We start from the raw sequence: 23,433 nt of genomic DNA, 5'->3' as shown, positions 1-23,433 counted from the left end.
TTTTTCAATAAATGCATACTACAAAAATTAGTCCAGCCAGTGTGGCTCAGTGATTGAGCAACAGTCCATAAACCAAGAGGTCTCTGGTTGATTCTGTCAGGGCACATGCCTCGGCTGCAGGCTCAGTCCCCAGTTTAGGGAGTGCAGGAGGCAGCTGACCAATCTCTCTCATCAATACTTCTATCTCTTTATCCTTCTCCCTTCCTCTCTCTAAAAATCAATAAAAACATATTTTTAAAAAATGCACACTATACAAATTTATGCTACAAACACAAACGTGGCATTGAGATCTCAGCCCCTGGAATTTTGCTGTTGGGCAGGTGCCCGAGTATGGGCTATGAGAGGCTCAGATCCGTGGTTTGCAGCTCCCAGCAGAGGAGAGCAAGGCCTGTGTCCTGGGAGCTCAATAAAGTCAACGTGCAGCGCCGGAAACCCTAGACAGGTCTCTCCGCCTCCCATTTAAGTTCCGTAGCTATGAATTGGTAGAAATAGGGAATTATCTGAAAACCTTTACAAGTTTATCATTAAACAGAACAGGAACTCCTCTGGAGGCCCAAACACCGGATACCCCTTTACATCCTCTGGATTTTGTGGATGCAAAGGTATTGCCTCGTCAAAATAATAATACAGTAGCCCTGGCTGCTTTCCTCAGTGATTGGAGAGGGTTTGATTCCCAGTCAGGGACATATACCTCAGTTACAGGCTCCCACCCCCAGCCCCCCAATGGATGTTCTCTCTCACATCGATGTTCCTGTCTGTCTACCCTCTCCTGCCTCCCCTCTCCCCTCTCTAAAAAAATCAATGGTAAAAATGTCCTTGGTGAGGATTAAATAAATAATAAAGTGAATTACTCAGAATAGAGCTAGAGACCCACATGACTGCTCAGCAGCTGACCAGCCAAAGCCGTGCAGACCCCAAGCGGCACGCAGGTGTGAGGGCACAGAGAGGGGCCACGGGCTCAGACTCCACCTGCCTCAGGTTTCATGAGCACCTTGCTCCTCCAGACTCACCGTGAGCACCGGGCAGAGGTGTTCTCAGTGAGCCGGAGCTTTAAATGAGAGAAGTCCTTGTGTAATAGCACTGGCCCATCTGTCCAAGGCCCACCGACATTCAGCAACGATCACATCGATACAGGCTGAGAGGGTGGTGTATTCCAGGAACACACTTCTCTTTCAAGCTTTGTGGGATTGCATAAGTCCAAGAGTCATCCCTGAGGAAGGACCTAGAGGGTAATTCTCACACCACAACCAGAATCAGGTCAACATTCCTTGGGCGCAAGCATGAGTTCAGTCCTCAGACCAGCCTGCAGGTGGCTCTTTGGCTTCTTCATTTTAGAGAAAGTCAACCCAACTCAGTTACATGCCCAGGGTCACAGAGCCTTGTAAGTCACACGTTTAGATATTTTCAAGGGACTCCTCTGAGCCTTCAATTCCCATTCACCTGTTTTCAGGCAATTCTGGGGATGCTGGAAAACATCTCATTTAGCGCTAAAAAAAAAAGTGAGGTGCTGCTGCCCCAACCCCGATGGCTCCTACTGTAGAAGCCACTGGCCCCTGGGAAGTAGAGCCACTCCAGAAATGTGTGGAGGGCAGAGGCTGGGCTTCTGGGGCTTTGAGGATCTGATTGGCAAAGATCAATAGGAGTTTGTGGCAGGTGCTGGCGCTGCCTTGACTGCATTGAGGTCCTGCCTGGAAGAAACAGGGCAGGAGGCAGCGGGGGATGACCAAGAAGGCTCAAGACTCTCGAGTACACACTGTGAGCCTCAGCTTTCCCATGCTGTTCACTGTAATTCCCATCACAGGCCTTCGTTCTGGAGGGGATCCGAAAGATAACTCAGGATGAAGAGGGCCTCCGGGGGAAGTCCCAGGGGAGCTGGGGACAGACGTAGGTGAGCCTCAAGGGGTAAGGGCGTGTTGTGTCCAGGAGAGGGAGAACGTGAGTGGTCTCTGGGACCCTTATGTGTAAGGGAGGGGGGAGAGGGTGGCCTTGCCATGTACCCGTTGGTCCACTAGGGTGTGGTACGGGGACCACTTGAGACCAAATCAGTTCCCTGCACCCACAACCAAACACAGCCTAGCACCCACTGTGCTTTTATGTAGGAGGGAATTATTCCAGTCACCCTAAAATGAGATGAAGTCCACTTCCATGTCTGTCTGTGGACCCACTACCTGCCTACTCCCTATTGCAATCTCATCTCACCTGCCCAAGGGCACAGGCTTCTAGGTGTGAGGGTGGGGCAGGACAGCTCTACCAGGCACAGGGCCAGGCACTTTCTGCAAAGCCACACTCTCCCCTCAGCCCAGCAGCCACTGCAGAGCCTGGGCTTGCTCAGTGCTGAGCTGTTCCAGAGTGGAAACTTCTGCTTGCACCCCAATATTGGAAGCCCAGCGTCAGCCCCTCCCTCTCTGGAGCCCTCATACCTCCACCATCAGCATCTGTCACAGAGATTAATCAGGCCTCATATACACAGAGCAGCTCTTGAGTTTCTTCCAGCTGAGCTAGGAGGGGCCTAGTGAGGATTTTCCCAGCTGTGGGGATGAAAGCGATGTTCTGACACTCCTGCTGTGGGTTTTTAGGGTTCGTGGTCATGAAACTAAGTAAAACTGCTTTATTACCCACTGCCTCAACCCCAATCCCCGGCCCTATCTTTATCCAACACAATACTCTAAGCAGCCACTGAGGAACGTGACAGCTCCAAGGAAAGGATGCAGCCTTTCAATGCGGGGCCAGGATGGCAAGAACCCAAGGTACCCACTCCCATTCACAGAGCAGCAAGGTTTGTCAGTCCCCCAGTTAATGGGCAAACAGGGAGAACATGGAAAGAGTGTGGATTTCTAGAGTCCAACAGCCCTGCCCTTGAATTGTGTGAATCATGGATCCTCCCTGAAGCCCAGTCTTCCTGAAGACCTGGGACTAGCACCTCTTCCTTCAGGCTGGCTACGTGAGAGCAGTGATGATGACACCTGCCCAGTACCTGGCAGACTTGCTGTGCAGGGGTGAAGAATTCTTTAAGGGGAAAGCACGTCCACTGAGGTGATGAATTAGACAGTGACATTAAAAACCTATGACACAGCCCTAACCAGTTTGGCTCAGTGGATAGAGCATCGGCCTGCAGACTGAAGGGTCCCAGATTCGATTCTGGTCAAGGTCATGTACCTTGGTTGCAGGCACATCCCCAGTAGGGGGTGTGCAGGAGGGAGGCAGCTGATTTAATGTTTCTCTCTCATCAATGTTTCTAACTTTCTATCCCTCTCCCTTCCTCTCTGCAAAAAAATCAAAAAATATATATTAAAAAAACCCCCACTTATGACATTAAAACCACTAAACTGTGCACACTTTGAAAGGATGAACTGTATGGTGTGAGTTATATCTAAAAACAAACAAACAAACAAACAAAAACACCAAAAAACCCAAAGCCCACACAAGTTCTCTTTGTGCATGCTCAATAGAAATGAAAGCGGTGGCGAATCTCACCTCTGAAATTAAAGCTTGACAGAAAGGCAAGGCTTTCCTTCATTATAATTTGTTGTGTTTTTCTTTTGTTTTTTCATAATTAAAAACAAAACTTTGAAAAGAACACAATTGTAGGATAGGCCAGTGAGGGGCAGCTCTGATTCCTAGTGACAGAAGGAAAAGGGGCAGGTCTCCACCTCCTGGCACCCAATTTCAGCTGCTCTCGCCTCTGGGTGTCCCCATTTCCCAGAGAGGATTCAAAATACAAGACCTCTGGGCCCTGGGAAACACTTCCGGCATTCTGTTCTGCTCCCAACTATTCACCACTCACTGCAGAGAACGCTGTGTTGATCCAGGGCTAAAGCCCGGCCAAATGGCAGCCTGAGGCAGCCCAGGCAGGCTCCGCTGGGAGCTGGAGATGCTCCTCATGGCTACAGCCACTGCTGCAGACTTGATTCTACAGTGTAAATTGTCCAGCACACTGACATGGGGTTCCAATCCTGCCAGACCCCTCTCCCCAATCTCTTTCAGCCCAGACAGGACCTGTAATGGGAACACACCAACCCCCTTCGTGAGGAAGGCCCCGCCTGAGAGGGTGAGGAAGGGCATTCTGAAAACAAGACCCTCTATCTACACAGGAGTGGGCTCTCCTGGAGGACTGAGGATGGGCCACCAGAGCTTTTGAAAACTTTTGGTCTCAGGAGCCCCGTTTCACTCAATTATTGATGACTCCAAAAAGAATTTGTTTTGTGGGTTATATTTATCTGTTCTTACCATGTTAGAAATAAATGAGTAATTTTTAAAAATATATTTTTTATTGATTTTTTTACAGAGAGGAAGTGAGAGAGAGAGAGAGAGAGAGAGAGAGAGAGAGAGAGAAACGTCGGATGAGAGAGAAACATCCTTTAATAAAGCTAGCCGGGACCGGTTTGGCTCAATGGATAGAGTGTCAGCTCGGGAACTGAAGGGTCCCGGGTTCGATTCCGGTCAAGGGCATGTACCTTGGTTGCGGGCATATCCCCAGTAGGGGGTGTGCAAGAGGCAGCTGATTGATGACTCTCATCGATGTTTCTAACTCTCTATCTCTCTCCCTTCCTCTCTGTACAAAATCAATAAAATATATTTTAAAAAAAAGATTTAATAAAGCTAAAGATTTTTACTGCTTCCTCTTAAATGAAACTGGCTCGTGTGTGCATGTGCGTGTGTGGTGAACACAATTACAGCAATGACTGGCAGGGTTTGGTGCCACTGCCTTTGGTGGAACTCAGCCTAGCTGGAGTTTCACTCTCTCGCTTTGCACACCAATGTAACGCCAACACAATAAAAAAGGGCAACAGGATAACATCTCAATGCTTATAAAAATAGAAATGTCGCAGGAAGCCTCCAGGAAACTGCTCCTCACCTTTAAAGGGCCTGCGCTGTGCTAGAGGAACCCCCACTGAATGTGAGGCAGAGGGACAAAGAGCCCTGAGCCAGAGAGTGGACTGTCCTGGTGAGTCCCTAAGTCTGCTGCTGTGGCACCAAGGCCCCGCCCCAGGGGTGCCTGCTGCAATGTGCAAGGCTTAAAAGGAAGCAGCAGGCTAGTTCAGAGCCAGCTCACCACTTTCTAGCTGTGTGACATCACTAAGCCTCAGTTTCCTAATTTGTAAATGGGGCACTAATGTTTACTTCTCAGAACTGGAGAAAAGTTTACAATAAACAGTGTATGCAAAATGCCCAGAGCAGCTCAGGGCCTAGCACACAAGAACATTGAGTAAACAGCCCCTGCTATCGTCGTCATCCATAGTGAATGACTTCCAACAGGAAGGAAAACAAAACAGGCACTGGAGCCTCTGCCAGGGCAGCTTCTGTTCCCACAGCTCGGGGATCCTGGTGTCGCTCCCCACGGACCCTGGGGGACTTGTAATCAAACCCAGCCTGCTCGGCTAGCCCAGCGAGTTCATCTGCAGCACGGCCAGAGGAGGCCACGCGCTCTGTGGGGCTCCTGAGACAAGCCCTGGAAAGGAAGAAACACTACAGTCCGCCTACTGGGCCTAACACACCAGCATCGCTCCTGCCGATGGGCTGCCTGGAGCGCACGGCCAGTGATGCCCTGGGAAAAGCACTCCGCCCACCGATTCTGAGCGCCCACCTAACAAGCTGGTGGCAGGAGCTGCAGGGCTGCCTCTCTCAGGGCTGGACTGGCCTGCTCCTGCCTCTCCCCAGAGGGGCTCCCCCTCCCTGCAACCATAACACCAGGATGCCAGCTGGCCTCAGAGGGGCTCCTCTGTTCTCAGGAGGCAGGTTCTAGGCGCCTGGCCAGGAACAGGGCTTTGGGCTCTGCTGGGAAAACTGAAAGGGAGCTCCCATCTGCTGAACAAAGGAGGTACCCACTGCTCTGAGAGGAGCAGAGCCCCATGAGGGAAACCAAACACTCTGCTAGGCCCCCTGGGTCTCTAGGGCCACCCAGAGGATGGGGTAAGAGGAGCATACTCTGCCTCTTCCAAACATGCAGACTTGTTCCTTCCCAGGAGGCCTGGCCCACACATGACTTCATTATCCACACTCCACCTGCCCACCTGGGAGGCTGCATGAGAACTAAGACATGGATTGATCAGCCATGAAAGACCATGCAATGTGAGATGTCCTCACATGGTGTTAAGATGGGAAAGAGCCTTCTTTTTTTCTTTGCTGTGGACTTTCACAATTTATGAGAAGCACCTGGTAATTAAATCCCAAGTCTGTTAACTCCTCTGATTCAAACAGCCCTGCTGTTCAAACTGTAAGACACGTTACTCTCAGGGCCACATTCTTGCAACCCCTCCTCCCTGCTGTTTGTTTTTTTTGTTTTTGTTTTTTTTTACAACTCAGGAATAATTGGTAGAAAGTTCCCTTCCCCCCTTTCTCTTCAAACAAGCCTGTTTTGAACTCTTCATAACTTTTACTCTAAGCATGTCTTACAGGTCTGGAGAAATACTGATAAGGCACCTCCCTAGGACATCTGCCCCTGCCACACTGTCTCCTGAAAACTAAAACTGCAACCACCTTGATGTCTACTCAGTTTCAACCTCCAAACCCTCCTCGCTTCCTTGTTACCTAGCAACAGCAGCAAAGCTTGAAAAGAGCAGGCCGCTGTTTATTCCTTGCCTTTGTGATGATTTGCAGTGCACTGGGCTCATTCCTCATTGGGGTAAGTAAAATAAATTTCCTCTCTGCATCTCTTCCTTTAGTTGTGAATTCTTTCACAGCCCGAATCACCAGCCAAAATAACACAACAGAAACAAATGGGCACTTATTTGCCAGGAATGACTGCTGACTCCCTGGGCAATGCCACATACCATCCTGTTCCTTCAAATCCCCCAGTCTGGGCTTAAGAACAGTTTGTGTGGTGGCCATTTAACAGAGGCCCTTGGAGGGGGGATGGTGCTTCCTCTGGGCATAACCAACAGTTTGTTTGTGGTGTAAGTTTGTAGCACTGACTCTGTGCAGGTGCAGGTTGGGGAAGAGGCAGGGAGAGTGAGAGGTGTTGCCCTGTCTTCCAGAAGACTACAATCAAGTTGGGGAGACAGGTGTTATAATCACACCAAAACCCAAAAACCTAATTACAAAGTGTCACCAATGGTGGACAGAAAAGTCTGGGGGACTGTGGAAGTACAGAAAATCAGACCCAATGCAGGAGTCAGGGAACATCTCTCCAAGCAAGCCGGAAGGAGGAATTGGAGTTAATGGAACCAACAGGCGAAGGAGGGGAAGGGAAAAGGAGAGTGCTATATATAAACAGGTGGTCCAGGACTGAAAAGCTCCCATTGTAGAATCCCAATTGTTACCGGATTCTAAGGCAGGAGGAATAGGGAAACTGAGACAGGAAAGTTAAAACAAGGCCCAACAGTGTGGGCAATTTGTAACCAGCTTGTAAATAATAAACCTTTACCTTCCTCGGCCAAGGACACCTGAGAGCAAATGGTTAAAAGCCTCCCTAACAAGAGATGAAGGAGGGGAAAAGAGGAAAGGGAAAAGAAGAAAAAAAGAAAAAAGAAAAAGAGGAAAAAAAGGCAGTTTTACTCCCTAAGCAGAAAAGCCAGCAGTCCTGAAGCTTGGCGAGATAAAGTTGCCAGGTGTTTCTCATGAATTCTGTAAGGCCACAACAAACTAAAAAGAGACCTTGAGAATTAACCTTTACCAAAATATTCAACAAAGGAATTTTGAAATGTATAGACAGGAGGGTATATGACGCCTCGGACCCTCACCCAACTCCCTTCAGATTAGCTGAGAGCCCATCTGCACTTCAGAAGCTAGGCGTACAGGTTGCTTGCTTTGCCTTTTCAATGAAGGTGCATGCTTTAACTGCCTTAATAGGCTGGCTTTTCACAGCGCAAAGTTTAAACGAGAAGACAGGATGGAGGCTGGCGTCAGCCCTCTCCCACTGGGGCTGTCCGCATCACCTCTCTGGTGTCAGTGAGAAGTACCTCTAACACAATCACTTGGCTTTCTCATGCTCACACCACCTCCACCCTCAGAGGTCTTAGCCAGCTCAGCAGGCCCCTGGGCTGCAAACTTGTAGCAGTGGCAGAATCGGGAAATCCAGAACAGCCCATTTTCCATCACCCTTCCCGATGGAAGCAGGACGAGAGCGCCAATCCCTCAGACAGCATCACATGTGGCTGTGAACCATTTATTTTTACACTTGAACATGGGTCTATCTGTTGCCTTGGAATTTTAAATATTTCAAAACAAGACACGGAAAGGACCAGAAGGCAGGAATTCTTTTCCCATCTGTTTCCTCCCACCCAGCCCTGCACGTTCCTCCCTGGTCAGTATCACAACTCAGAGCTGATGTATGCCTAAGCCCCAAATGTCCACCGGAAGGCTCATGCCCGGATGTCACAGGCTAAGCTAGAAGGGCAGAGTCCTCCCCACTAGAACTAAGTCTCACTCCAGCCAACAGGCTCTCTAACTTCCTGGAATCTGTTTTCTCACCTGTGAAATGGCGGCAGCAGCCCCTGACCCACAGAATTGTGCTGAGGCACAAAAAAGGTTGTGTATGAAGAACATGTAGCTCAGAGCCTGTCAGTGTTCAACAGATACAAATCATGGTTTGCATGACTTGTATTTATGGAGACACATGTAGAGCATGAGAAAGTTAGTGCCCAAGAGAAAAAGAACTAGAGAGATTATATACTGCTGTTAATCAGAAGCAAAATCAGAAGCAAAATCAAAAGGCATGTAGGTCTCAAAGAATGGTTCTACACTAAAAAGCAGTAAGATTTCTAGGAACTAAGATGATGATGACAATACTAATTATACAATTCGCATCATGCTAAATTCCTGTCAAAGCCTTGGCAAACCACTCTGACTCCAACAGCAATGGGCCTCAGCAGTGCAGGTTAGCACGACTGTTTTAGAGGACAGTTTTGCGACATGTACATTTTTTTTTTTCACTCACTTCCATTTACAGGCATTTGTCCTAGAGATAAATGAACCTGTGAGCAAAGATCCACAAGTGTGGCTCAGTGGCTGAGCACTGACCCGTGAGGCAGGAGGTCAGGGTTTGATTCCCAGTCAAGTCACACGCCTGGGCTGTGATCTCCAGAGATTCTCTCATTGATCTCTCTCTCTCAAATCAATAAAAAACAAATTTTTAAAAAATGTTTTAAAGTATCATTGTTTTGATGTTCAACCAAAGAGACAGGTTAACCATCTGGTTTACTCATACAATATAACTGTATTCTCCCTGCAAAAAATAATACAGATCTATTTTTACTGATTGAAAACTGGTTTTGATATAGCACTGAGTAAGTTACAGGACAGTGAAAAGCCAGGAAAACTCCAGGGCAAGAGGAATAGGGACCCATGCCCAGCTCAAATCAGGACCCGGGTAAAAGACAGAGACTTTGACAGCAGCTGTCCTCTCACTACAACAAGACTTGTTTGAGTTGTCTTGTACCCATGGTGTGGGGAAGTGGGTTTTTGATATCTAAATCCAGCTTACTACCAGGAATGCTCAGGGCCTACTCAAGAAGGCAAATAATCCTTTCTACTAATAGTTACACAGTAAATAAGATTGTTTTAAAGTAATAAATTTGACAGTAAAATAGTAGACAAGTTTTCGGGCTAATTTAAATTGGCTAATTGAAACAAACGAATATTCTAGAAAAATTAATTGCACTGGACAAAAAGCTGTTCCTAAAGTGTTAACTAAAATTTTTATTGGTAGTTCATCTCTTGATAAAATTTCACAACAGGAAATGAACTTAAAGCAGTCATATTATAGTACAAAAAATTAAAATTTAAAAGCTATCAAAACTACATTATAAAATTTTCTGAAGCCTCCTAACATTTAAATCAGAAAAGGGGGAAAGTAGAAGAATATCACCTCAGGAAAATATCCTGTAAGTAAATTACATCTAGAAAATTTGTATGTTAGAAAATTAATTGTAATGCTAACAGCAAGACACCCATGAAAAACACACATGGTGTCAAAACAAGCCAGAGGAAAATCATTTGGGCAAAAAATGAAAAAGGATCCCAAGTCAAATTTATAGAAAATATTCCTTTATTAACTTTTGGTCGAGAATATGTTTGTATATTTTCAGAAAACAATCTGAGACCATGTGGATTCCAGCAACAAAGAGGAATTGACAGGACTACTCCAGCCATGAAGACAAGACAGAAGAGAAGCAGTCCAGAGATGGAAGATGCTGACGACGCCTTGCCATAATAGCAGTCAGCAGCTGTGCATCACTGCAGGTTGCCCAGGACCAAACCAGAGAGTGTCAGACCTGCATTACTACCATTTGTTCCACCATCCAGAACTGAAATATCATTGCTGACATATACACATAAGGAACTGTTTGACATTGAAATTGGGTCTCAAAAGAACTGTTGGCCCAGAAAGAAACTCACTACAGACTGATTCATTTGCCTTTCAGCATAACCATTATTGCTTGTCTCATTTTCAAATCTTATATCTCCAGTAGGACATGATCTCACTCATCTAGGGGAAATGGTGAACAACATAGACTGACGAACAAAAACAGACCCAGAGATAAGGAGTTATGAGTCAGACTGTTGGACCTCAAAAGGAAGGTAGAATAAAAGGGAGAGATCAACCAAAGGACTTGTGTGCATACATATGAGCCTAACCAGAGGCCTAGGACAATAAGGGTTTGGGGGCATGAGTGGGGAGGGGTGGGGATTGGAATGGGAGGTTGAGGACAAATATGTGATACCTTAATGAATAAAGAAATTAAAAAAAAAAAAAAAAGAGGAATAGGGAAACTGAGACAGGAAAAAGTTAAAACAAGGCCAAACAATGTGGCAATTTGCAGCCAACTTGTAAATAACAAGCCATTATCTTCCCCAAACCAAGGACATCTCTAACTCCTGCATTGAGCGCAAATGGTTAAAAGCCTCCCTAACAAGAGAATGCAAGAAAGGAGGGGGAATGGGGAAATGGAAAATAGAAGAAAGAAAAAGAAAAAAGCAGTTTTATTCTCTAAGCAGAAAAGCCAGCAGTTTTGAGGCTTGGCAAGATTAAATTGCCAGGTGCTTCTTAAGAATTCTGGGAAGGCCACAACAAAGTAAAAAGGGACATTGAGAATTAACCTGTTCCAAGATATTCAAAAAAAGAATTTTGAAACCTATAGACAGGAGGGTGTATAACTCCTCGGACCCTCACTCAACTCGCTCCTGGGATTAGCTGAGAGCCCACCTGCACGTGGTAGGCCAGATGATAGTTTTGCTTGCCATGCTTCTTTAATAAATTTGATTGCTTTAATTATGTTAATAAATTGGCTTTATCACAACACAATCAGGGTCTCTCATTTAAATTCATTCATATGGCCCTGGCCAGTTTGGCTAAATGGATAGTGTGTCAACCTGCAGGTCCCGGTTTGATTCCGGTCAAGGCCATATGCCTGGGTTGTAGGCTCGATCCCTAGTGAGGGATATCCAGGAGGCAGCCGATCAATGATTCTCCTCATCATTGATATTTCTACCTCTCTCCCTCTCCCTTCCTCTCTGAAATAAATAAAATTATTAAAAAAAAATAAATTCATTCATGTGAAAAGACAATCACAGAGGGTGCGGACAGCCCTCTTCCTTCACCTCAGGGGGCTGTCTGTTAGAGGTGCCAGTAACAGATGGCATATAAAAGTAGTCTGTGTATTGTGATTCTACTTTAAAAGTGTTTTTACATATACAGTTGATCCTTGAACAATGAGTCTGAACTGTGAGGGTCCACTTAAACAGATTTCCCCCCCAATAAACTGTAAAATTATTTGTTTCTTCCTTATGATTTTCTTAACAGTTTTTCTCTAAATTACTTTATTATAAGAATACAGCATATATACAGTATATGCCCTAGCCGGTATGGCTCAGTATGGCATTGTCCTGTGTACCAAAGGGTTGCAGATTTGATCCCAGTCAGGGCACCTGCCCAGGTTGTGGGCTCAGTCTCTGGTGGACATGCAGGAGGCGGCTGATCGATATTGCGCTCTCACATTAAAGTTTCTCTTTCTTCCTCTCTGAAAGTCAATATTCTTTTAAAAGAAAAATAACACACACAAGATATGCTGACTGTTCATGTTCTGTTTCAATAGTAGGCTATTAGTAGTTAAGTTTTGGGGGAGTCAAGAGTTATACATAGATTTATGACTGTATGTAGGAGGTGGGGGTTGACACCCCTAATCTCTGCATTGTTCAAGGCTTAACTGTATATTACACACCAAATGTTAAGAGTGCTTTTCTCTGCAGAGTGGGATTTTAGATGATTTCTTTATATATAAACACACATACCAAAACTTTTTATGTGTAGTTTCCAATTTTTCTAGTATGGTCAACTCCTTTGACGTTCCTTCCTCAAAATGGTCACTACAGTTGTGCTAAGTGTATGTGTATTCCTCCTCAGCCCAGAAGGGTGACTTTTCCCACAGGAAAAGAAATGCTCCAAGGAGCACTGGCCGTCTGCTCATTTTCCTCCCTTAAGATGGTGTGTGGTCTTCCCGTTGCTTCCATGTGAGCTTGGAAGCATGATTTGTTCTCTGTACCAGCTCACTTCCCAGTGTTCCAGTGAAACTGAGGGTCTAGACCTGTTGTTGGACCATAAAGGCCATCCAAGGTAGTTCTAGCCTCAGAGATCCTACCTGGAGAGCCAACAGGTCACCTGGCAGACAAGAGCAGGTAAGAAAAACCTGAGACACACAATAAACCTGAGACTGATGAGATTACTGGGCTTGCCCAAGGCCGCTAGCTGGAGCCAGTGCTAGGAGTACAACTCAGGCCTTCAACTTGTCATTCAGCCACCTTCTCCAGCCCTCTGGGCTGCCTCTCTGGCAGGATGGGACTCGGGAGCTTGGTTCTGTGTTCTGCTGGCACAGAAGGAAGTACATGCAGACAGGAGAGGATGAGGAATAAAGGGTGGAAAAACAGATACAGCTGCACCCACCAGTGAACAAACAAATCATCTGCACCTGTTGGACAGGCAGAACTTGGTAACTAAAAGACGGACTAATTTTAGAATTGCAATGAGCCTAAAGAGCATTACTTAGGCAATCAAAACAACCCCGAAAAGAAAAAATCTTTACCTTTGCCTTCAGGAAGCTGGCACAACACAAATAGTCCTTGGATTGACTCTATTTTCATCAGTTATCTGAGATTATGACATACCATTCTGGCCCAGGAAAAAGTACAAGGCCTTTTAGTGCAGCCAAGTCACGTGGCTACTACACAGTCCCTGCCACCCAGTTGGAAGAGTCTTATTTCAGACACCAATGCCTGTTGGCCTAGCTGGCCCAGGGGAGGAGCTCAGCCTGCAGCCAGGCCTTGCCCAAGTCCCCAGTCCACAGGGGAGAGCTAACCTCTACCCTCCCAAGAGAATGGCTTTGTCTTTCTGCCTTCACATGCTCAGAGCTCCTATATATATCTGAATATATTCTACAGCCTCCTCATTCCTCTCAGTTCACTGAGGGCCCTTTCTCTGCATCATTTCAATTCCTAATTTTACAGGGCAATCTCAATTCTTTTTTTTTAATTTTTAATATTTACATTCTTTATTATTATTTTTGTTAATTCTCACCTGAGGATTTTTTCTTTCTTTCTTTTTTTAGAGAGAGTGGAAGGGAGGGGGAGAGAGTGAGAGAAACATCAATGTGAGAGAGACACATTGATTGGTTGCCTCCCGCATGCATCCCAGCCAGTGCCAGGGGTCAGGGATCGAGCCTGCAACCGAGGTATGTACCCCTGACTGGCATCAAACCCAGGACCCTTCAGTGTGTGGCTGATGCTCCATCCACTGAGCCAAATAAGCTAGTGCTAATCTCGATTCTTTTAAATAAAGTACTGCTGGGTGAAGAATATTAGTTGTACGGTAGTAACTTTAGTGGCAGTGTGGCAAGCTTCAAGAGGTCACCTGGATGGAATCAGTCAAAAGAAAAACGCCTCAGAACTAGTGGACATGTAGCAGATAATTATTCCTGGCATGAGACTTCATAATTGCAATGGTCAGCTGTTACCATAAAGATCCTTTTAAAGGGAACACAGTAAGAAGTCATGTGACAGGACCAACGAAAAACAAAGCAAAGATGAGCAGAACAGTCCAGTGGACGTGCTCCAGTAGCCAGGGGTGCTCAGCTGGCCTGCACTGCCAATCACATGGGCTGGTGTCTGTAACGGGACATGAAGTCTACATAGGTGAGAGGGAAGAGTGGGAACAAATCCAATCAGTATTTTAAATTATGTTACAAGAAATAATATATGAAAGCTGAACTACCATAAATTCATATCACTCTAAGCAGGGGTCCTCAAACTTTTTAAAGTGGGGGCCAGATCACGGTCCCTCAGAGAGCTGGAGGGCCGGACTATATGAACTACTAATTCCTACTGTAACGCCTCGGCTGCGCTCACTGCCCAAAAAACCTGGCGGGCCGGATCAGACTCCTCTGCGGGCCGCATGTGGCCCGCGGGCCGTAGTTTGAAGACGCCTGCTCTAAAGGGACATCTGACCTGAAGAGTCTACCCCTGGCCATTGGAATAGAACTATTTTGGATCTTCTCCTTGGAAAAATGGGAGCTCACATTATATTTGGCCATGTGTCTATTACTCTATGAGTCATACATCAGACCACCTTTCAGGCTGGAAACGTCGTTAGAAATCACCAAGTCCAATTCTCAGCTGCCATATATTTAGTCTTCAAACACTTACTAAGCGCCCTCCAAAGGCAGGACCAGGCACAGTGCTGAAATGACAGTGGGCAAGGCAAGCGCCCTCCAGCTGCTCCGTGGCTACAAGAGGCCCTGACTCATGCCCAATGCTCCTTCAGCTACACCTATCTCTGCCTTGTCTCTTTTTTTCACACATTCACCAAAGCGTTTTTCAAAAATCCTTAAGCAGGATTTTACACTCCCAACAAAGCTCTTTGCCCAGTGTTATTCCATTGTGTGCTTACATGGATTTCATGCACCCAGAACAAAAAGAGGAAGAAAAAAAAAAACACTGAAATGATCTGACCAGTCCTGATTTTATCTCAGAGAGGACAAGGCTCAGATGGGGAACGGAACCAAGGCATGCACATGCTGTCTCCTCAGGGGAAATTTCAGTGCCTCTGAGCTCAAAGGCCACTCAAGGACTTGATGAGATAGGACCAACTGACTTTAGAACCTAACTACTGAATATTCAGTTGGGAATTAACTCTGTATTCAAAACTGTATTTCCCACACTTGGAGCGATGGAGCACAGACAGGCCATAGTCCCTACACCTTGGGACTCCACCAACATCTGCCTTTATGGGCCTTCCACGGGGGAGGGGCTGTAAAACACAGGCATAGGTCAAGTATACAGTAGGTCAGGTACGGATGCTCGCTGTGGAGGAACAACGAGCAGGGAAAGGAGTGCTGTGGCCTGCTGTTTTAAGGAGAGAACATTCAGGCAGATGGGACAGAGGTGAGGAGCAAGCCTTGTGTGAAGCTGTGGAAGAGAGGCTAAGTTCAGCCGAGGGGCTGGGCAGAGTGGATGCCAGGAGAATGTGAGGAGCTGAGGGAGAGAGGTTTAGCGGGCACTCGGGAGATGTGCCAGCTCCTCAGCTACTGAAGGACATCCATCTTTACTCAGAATGAGATAAGGGCCTGAGAAATTGGGTTGTCCCAGGGCTCCCCGCATCCTGCACTGTGCCTAGTGTTCTAACATGAGTCCCTAACAGTCCTGATACCAATAGGTGGCTGCTGGAGGTGGGGAAGCCTACAGGGCTTGGGCCCCCCAACAGCAGGCACAGCTTCCCTTTGGCCAGTTTGAACGAGGCTACACTTGGGGGAAGTGGGTCACAGCATGGCCTTCGTGCTCCCCAGGCAAATCCGGTAAACATACATGTAACCTGACCTGTCCGAATTGGACAGATACGTAGCCTGAACAGTAGGCAGCATAGCATATGGAGGAGGGGGCATGGGTCTGAGCACTGACTGATGGCCACATGGTCACGTGAGGCCTTCTATCTGCAGAAGCACAGAATTCTATTTCTAAAATAAACCAGTTTTATTCAGCAGAGCCTTCACTGCCCAAGGTGTTTGTTTTTTTTCTTTCTTTTTTTCTTTCAATTGACTACCTACTTGAAAAGACTTAAGATTCCTGACATTCCATGGAGGTAACTCACCTGTGGTCCCCACCCTCAGGTTGCCACTTTAAAAGAACTTACAAAGATGCTCAGCAAAACCCCAATGAGAATCTGTGACGGCAGGTGCTCCAGGTGACACGGGGTGGCTTGTGAGTGGGGCACTGAGGAGGCCTCAGGGACTCGGTGGGTCCTACTTAGCCTGTGTTGGAAGGCAGACAGAGGCTCCATGCCTGGGCCAACAGAGTCACTTAGAACGGGGGTGGGGGAGTGGGGGGTGTAGAGTGAGTTGTGGTCAGGGACCCAGCCTCCTCAACCAGATTGGCAGCTCCTGGAGGGCAGGGGTAGTATTTGGGGCCAGTCCCTCCACAGCCCCAGGTAGCACAACACCAGGTAGCCCTGGTGCTCCTGGGCAGGCGCTCTCTTCCCCATCTCTGAGCCCCGTTTCAGTTATCACTACTCCCGTCACCACGATGCATATCTGTGGCCTTCCAGACTTTTCTCTGCACCTTAATCCTTGACCCGTCAGCAAGTATTATTAACGTCATGGTTCAAAAAGCTCTCAGATCCACTATCTCATCTACTGGTCAGGTGAAAGGAGGGAAGTCTGGACTTGGCCTCTCTCCACCACACTGCACTCCAGCCTCTCTAGACGGTAGCTTGCTCTCCTCCAAACTAAATCCCTCTGCCCCCATCAGTGGACCCCTCCCCAGATCATTCCCTCAGCCTCCCAACACTCCCCCACCCTCTACCCAGCCAACCTGACCCTTTCCTGTGATTCTCTGCCAGGAAATCTCACCCCTCACTCTTCCCCATCAAAGAACACTGGGCCTCTCCCACTTGTATCAGCACATGGCACCTCGTTGTTAAATAAGCAAATCTGTGAGGATGGGGGCTAACTTAAATTATCTAGGGCTCCCATGCTATTATGTCTAATCCAAATGCCCACTCCCCATAGTCTTAGGGCCAGAACAGAGCCTCAGCGGAGATGCAGTCCACGCTCTGGATGAAAGTGCTTTTGTGTATGGCCAAGCATTCAGACAAGAAAAAAGAACACACCCTTTCTTGAGTCACAGTCAAGTCCATGGAGCAGTTTTCACAATGGGGCTGGGAGAGCACACATTTCCCACGGCCCCTCTGTTTCAGGCGCCCGGCTCTCCATTATTCAGCAGCCTCGGGCAGGCCAGTCAGTAGCTTGGCTGCTTCGTGTCAGTGCTGCCTCCCGTGGCCACTGTGCTGACTACCCAGGAGAACGCTCACCAAGGGCGCACCCTGCAAATGAAATGACATTCCCTGCCGTTCCCCCAACCTGAACATTGTAAGGCTACTGCTCTCAATGCTGATTAAAAGTAGGACAGCCAGGTTTCACTTCTTCCTGAATTAGTAAGGGGTTAGGATCTCCTCAGACCCCACCCAGGGAAAGCGCTCCCTGCTTCTTCCTCCCCCGGCCTCCCACTCTCCTTGAAGGAAAAACGCAGACACTGGAATAGATCTGAATTCAGACCGAATCAACACTCACTGAACACGTTACGTATCTAGCATGTTCACAGGTTTTACTAGACCCTCATGACACCTCCTTGTGGTAAAAATAGATGGTGCTGGGTCACCCATCAGACATGCACGCAGGAGCTCATAGCGCCCACAGACCAGGAACACCAGAACGGTGCTGAGAAACGTCTTCTGGAAAAACTGATGCCTCCAAAACCACATCATAACTGCTTCCATGGAAAGAATCAGAATGTCACTGACTTCCTTACCCTGCAATGCATGGTTTTGTCCTGGGCCTAACATTAGGGGACACTAGTCTTTTCAGCTCACATAGGGGACACAGGTCTTCATCTGGCCTGGGTGCTGCTTTGCACCTATCATAGATGTAGCAATGAGACTCTGGGAGGGCAAATGCCTGTCACACAGCTTGGAAGTGACAGAAAGGCCTCCAGCGTGGTCTGGGCATTTCTGGCCCCAGGACCCCACCATTATCACCAGAGCCTGCTGACTCACAGAGTAGTGGGAAGGGGACGGGTCTGCAGTTTCAGGAGTGACCTACCTCTATATCCCTAGGTGGGTGGCCCTCTCAGGAGGAGGGGTTCTGACCCACGGTTCATCCCAGCACCCCCTCTCTTTACAGCACTAAATTGTAATGCAGGGAGTTGTTGTCCCAGGAATTCTCTGGGAGAGTCCTGATTGTGTAAAGATGAGGAAACAGAATCCCTTTGTGAGGTCCTAGAAACCAGCCATTCTATAAATTTCATTTCCAAATCCTCTCATGGGGGCACAATAAATGGCTGGCCTGGCTCTCCTTTCTCCTCCCACTAAGGACCAACATTTTCTTTTCTTTCCTTTAAAAAAATTTTTTTTAAATTGATTTTTAGAGAGGAAGGGAGAGGGATAGAGTTAGAAACATTGATGAGATGAGAGAGAAACATGGATCAGCTGCCTCCTGCACATCTCCTACTGGGGGTGTGCCCGCAACCAAGGTACATGCCCTTGACTGGAATCGAACCTGGGACCATTCAGCCCGCAGGTGGACGCTCTATCCACTGAACCAGACGGGTTAGGACAGAACCAACATTTTCTGTAGGAGTTCCCAGTGCTTGCAGCCTTCTCCACAGCAAGACTTCATTCCTCCATGTAAGGACAGAAACATTAACATAAGATGCCATAACTTTAACAGCCACATTTATCTGTGTCTTCTAAGAGTAAAAATATGCTTCTGAAAGTGGAGGAGAATTTTCTCCGGACCTGTCTCTTCTCTCCCTCTCAGACAATTAAAGAGGGTTAGGGTTGGTGTCTGTGGCTCTGGAACAAAGTACCTGGGCCCAAGGGACTCAAAGCTCATCAACCGAACTGCGCAGCCCTGTTCCCTAGAGCTTTAGAAGACACAGGTTCTAACTGGGCCAGCTTATAGTGTAAAGAGCAAAAACAGAGGATGGAAGCCGATTACATCAATCCATTACTGCTAACATGATCTGCTAGGGCCATCAGGGCACATTCCATTAGCTCCCCTTCAAAACAGGTTTGGTCCCTTAAGTATTATTCTGTCACATAATCCAAGTGTATACTCTTCAGGCGATTTAAAATCGCCATTTTAAAAACTTTGTAAGAATAAAAAAAAAAAAAAAAAAAAAGAACACACACACAAAAAAATAAAAATAAAAATAAATAAATAAAATCTTTGTAAGAGCCATGTAAAACTCTTTCCTGGCCCTAGTGGGTTTGGCCCAGTGAATACAGCATTGGCCTGGGGAATGAAAGGTCCCTGAATTCGATTCTGGTCAAGGGTATAAGCCAGGGTTGCAGGCTTCACCCCCAGTAGGGGGCATGCAGTAGGCAGCCAATCAATGATTCTCTCTCATTATTGATGTTTCTCTCTCCCCCTCTCCCCTCCTTTCTGAAATCAATAAAAAAAATATTTAATATAAATAAATAAATAAATAAAAATTTTTAAAAAGGTTCCCATCCCTGGACTTGGGTAAAGACATTAAAACAAAGAACAAAAACAGAAAAACTCTTTTCCTGGTTTCAGAGGCTCATCCATGGAAAAACCTCCAGCTCCTCAGGGATGGGAGACAAGACAGATTTTCAAATACCCAGGGCTTATGCAAATTCCAAGACTGTACTTAATTATAAGCATGATTATTTGGGAGGAAACTAGACTGTTTACAACTTGGAAATAAGATGGACTTTGGGATGGTTAGATTTATGACAAAAACATGATCAAGCCGAAACCGGTTTGGCTCAATGGATAGAGTGTCGGCTTGGGGACTGAAAGGTCCCGGGTTCGATTCCGGTCAAGGGCATGTACCTTGGTTGCGGGCATATCCCCAGTAGGGCGTGTGCAAGAGACAGCTGATTGATGACTCTCTCTCATCGATGTTTCTAACTATCTCTCTCCCTTCCTCTCTGTACAAAATCAATAAAATATATTAAAAAAACAAAAAACAAAAATATGGTCGTTATACATTCTAGATGATGTCCTATCGGTATTTACTGTAAAATTTCTTCAATTTTTCTATATGTTTGAAATGTTTCATAATTAAATGTGCAGAGAGCAAGGCAGAGCTGCCATACCTCTCCTTACCCAACTCTTAGGTCAGCCTTGAGGGAAGAAACAATGTACCCAAACACACAGAATACACACATAATTGGTATTATTCTCCATCCTCCTCACTCTAGGACAGAGGTTCTCAGCCTCGGGTGTGCCTGAGGACTACCTGGGGAGCTTATCCCATAACTGCTGAGTCTGAACCTTTAGGAGTGGGCCCCAGGAATTGTCCCTTTCAACAGGGGCCCCAGTGATTCTGATGCGGAGGATCTTAGGCCCAGGCTCAGAGAAACGAACAGCTGCTTGCTCTTTACCTGACACCTGTTGAGAGGCCTCTTGGGAACAGAGGAAAACTGAAACGCACACACAAGTGCCTAACCCTGAGCTCACATGACCCGTGAGTTCAACTGTACCAAAATCCTAGATGGCATGAAGCTGGGCCCAAAGCCATGCCAGGTCACTGTCTCCCAAAACCGGTCCAGGCGCATGCAAGCCGAGAGTGGCTGCAGGGATTCAATGATGTTGGTGAGCCAAGGCGCAAGCGAGGGAGATCAAGGTCACCAAGGAGCCCTGCAGGGAACTGCTCGTCCGTGTCTTCACGATCCCCTTTCCTTGAGAAAACAGCCATCGCGGAAAACCGGACAGGCATGGGATGTGGGAGCTTTGATAAGGGGGACGCTGAGGAGCGGCCCAGCAGCCCCAGAGAGCCCCTGCGACCGCCCGCCCCGGCCTGGCTAAGCTGTCACCGCAGCCCCGCGGGTGGCCACCAACCCTGCGATGGTACGACGTCAAAACCCCCGAGAACCGCTCTGGGTCGCATCCGCGTCCTGGAAGCAGGAGACGGACCCGCTGCGCCGACCCCTGGGGTCCCTTTACCTCAAGAGGCCGCGTGCCCAAGGCCGAGCAACGCCGAGACAGGCCGCGTCCAGCGCTCAAAGGACGAGACCCTTAGCCCCGAAGGGATTACGCGCCCACAGCCCCTCGCCCGCCTAAAGGCCTCTGGGAGATGTAGTCCATCCGTGCGCCAGGGGTGCAATCTGCGCCCCTCGGTGACTACAGTGTCCATCATACATCGCGCGGACGCCGCGGGCGCCGCCGGCGGCGAGGGGGCTCGGCTGTCCGAGGTCATCCCCTCCCCCCAAGGTGCGTGAGCGCCGGCCCTGTTCGCCGAGGGGCCGCGGGGGAAGCCGATTCTAGTGGCTGAGGCGACTCACCGTTTTCTTGGCACCAGCGGCGGCCGCAGCAGCAGGAACGGCCACTCTCACAGCTCGTCAGAAGGCAGGTAGGCTTTGGAGAAAGGCCCAGGCTGGTGGCATCATGAGAGGGGCGGGGCCATGAGGTCAGCGCGTGGGCGGGGCTGAGCGACACCTGCCAAGCCCTGGGGAGGGCTTATTGAAACACGGCACATGCTAGTGTCTAGTGAGAGTGACTGGAATGTAGGGGATGGACCCCATTACCTCTCTTTCCTGTCTCCCGCCTGCATTTCAGTTCTGTAGATATGCATAGAGTGGGGAAGATTTTTGTTGCCTGGTGTGCACTTTCCCAGCTAAGATTCACAAGGTAACACTCTTAACTTGCTGTTCAAGCTCTCCTACTGGAAGCAAGTGTCCTTTTTGTTTATGTGTAGTGTAATGTTTTTTCTCCTGCTTATGCAATTTGGTTGGCGGTTTTGCTGTTTCAAATGGTTCCCATCCCGCCCTAGCTGGTTTGGTTCAGTGGGTAGAGCGTCAGCCTGCAGACCAAAGGGTCCCGGGTTTGATCCTGTCAAGGGCACCTTACCTACATTGCTTGCAGGCTCCTCCCGGGCCAGGCACGTGCAGGATGTAACAAATCTATGTGTTTCTCTCACATTGATATTTCTCTCTGTCTTTCCCTCTCTCTTCCACTCTCTCTAAAAATCAATGGAAAAATCAAGTGAGGGTTTAAAAATATTAATAATAATAAAATGGCTCCCGTCCAGGCCAGGTAGCTGAATTGGGTGGAGCGTCCTCCCTACACTAAAAGATTGATTAGGGTTCAATCCCAGTCAGGGCCACACACCTAGTTGAGGGTTTGATCCCTGGTCTGATATTAAACCAGCATCATTAAATAGGAACACTCATAAAACATGGTTATGTATTGATCCATATACAATTGTGACCAGAGTCTGGCAAGAACTTTACCCTGTATTTCTCCAGGAGCAATGGTTCAATATCCTCTAATTCAGTGTTTGTGGCAAATTTATGGACCATAACCACTAATGAGACCAACTGTATTTGATTTGATTAACATTTTATTTTATTTTTAAAAAATATATTTTATTGATTTTTTACAGAGAGGAAGAGAGAGGGACAGAGAGCTAGAAACATCGATGAGAGAGAAACATCGATCAGCTGCCTCCTGCACATCCCCCACTGGGGATGTGCCCGCAACCCAGGTACATGCCCTTGACCCGAATCAAACCCGGGACCCTTCAGTCCGCAGGCCAAGGCTCGAGTCAAACCAGTTTTGGCTTGATTTGATTTGATTAACATTTTAAAGAATCATTCTGATTGCTGTGTTGAGAATGGTTTCTTTAGACCAAAAGAAGCAGTTAGAAAACTGGGAGACCAGCAAATATGTAATTTAATTTTTTTTCTATTAGCCATGTTTTAAAAGTAAAAAGAAACAGGTGAGTTTAATATATTTAATTTAACCCAACCTATACAAAATACTATTTTAACATTTAATCAATATTTAAAGAAAAATCAGCCCTAGCTGGTTTGGCTCAGTGGCTAGAGAGTGGCCTAAGAACTGAAGGGTCCTGGGTTCGATTCCAGTCAAGGGCACATGCCTGAGTTGCAAGTTCAATCCCCAGTAGAGGGTGTATTGGAGGCAGTTGAGCAATGATGTCTCTTTCATCATTGATGTTTCTCTCTCTCCCTCTCTTCCTCTCTCTTCCTTTCTGAATTCAATAAAAATAAATTTTAAAAAAATCAGAGATATTTTACATTCTTTTGCCACACTAAGTCTTTGAAGTCCAGTGTGTTTTTTATACTTACAGCACATCTCATTAGCCACATGTGGCTACCATATTGGACAGTGAAGATATCTATAAAATCACTAGAGGTCCTGTGCACAAATTCCTGTAGGATCGGGCCTAAACGGGCAGTCGGACATCCCTCGAGGGGTCTCAGATTAGAGAGGGTACAGGCTGGGCTGAGGGGCACTGCCCCCTCTCCCCGCTGTGCATGAATTTCATGCACCGGGCTTCTAGTATAGGATAAAATCATAATATGCTAATTAGACCAGACATCCTTCTGGACAATCTTCCAGACGAAGCCAGCGGTTGGAGGGAAGCCTGGGTCCTGGGTGCCAGTGGTAAGCCAGTGCCAGCATC

General features: G+C 47.2%; 2 protein-coding genes across 4 annotated transcripts in view; one reads left to right on the top strand and one right to left on the bottom strand.

Annotated features, from left to right (window-relative positions):
- CDIP1 (cell death inducing p53 target 1) overlaps positions 1-21,411 on the bottom strand; it is a 35,992-nt gene extending 14,581 nt beyond the window's left edge. Inside the window, exon 1 of one of the 3 annotated variants that reach the window (XM_036410274.2) lies at positions 21,290-21,411. The gene's annotated coding sequence lies outside the window, so the exon portion shown is untranslated. Of the gene's footprint in view, positions 1-13,016; positions 13,145-20,951; positions 21,096-21,289 lie in introns of those variants that run through there. The other 2 variants (XM_036410275.2, XM_045571335.1) reach the window with 2 other exon arrangements.
- CUNH16orf96 (chromosome unknown C16orf96 homolog) overlaps positions 21,252-23,433 on the top strand; it is a 64,554-nt gene continuing 62,372 nt past the window's right edge. Inside the window, exon 1 of the mRNA XM_045571322.1 lies at positions 21,252-21,357. The gene's annotated coding sequence lies outside the window, so the exon portion shown is untranslated. The remainder of the gene's footprint in view (positions 21,358-23,433) is intronic.

Source organism: Pipistrellus kuhlii, unplaced genomic scaffold (genome assembly GCF_014108245.1).
Source record: "Pipistrellus kuhlii isolate mPipKuh1 unplaced genomic scaffold, mPipKuh1.p scaffold_m20_p_4, whole genome shotgun sequence".
Taxonomy (NCBI): Eukaryota; Metazoa; Chordata; class Mammalia; order Chiroptera; family Vespertilionidae; genus Pipistrellus; species Pipistrellus kuhlii.
Note: the sequence above shows the minus strand (reverse complement) of the source record. Positions and strands in the feature narration are given on the sequence as shown.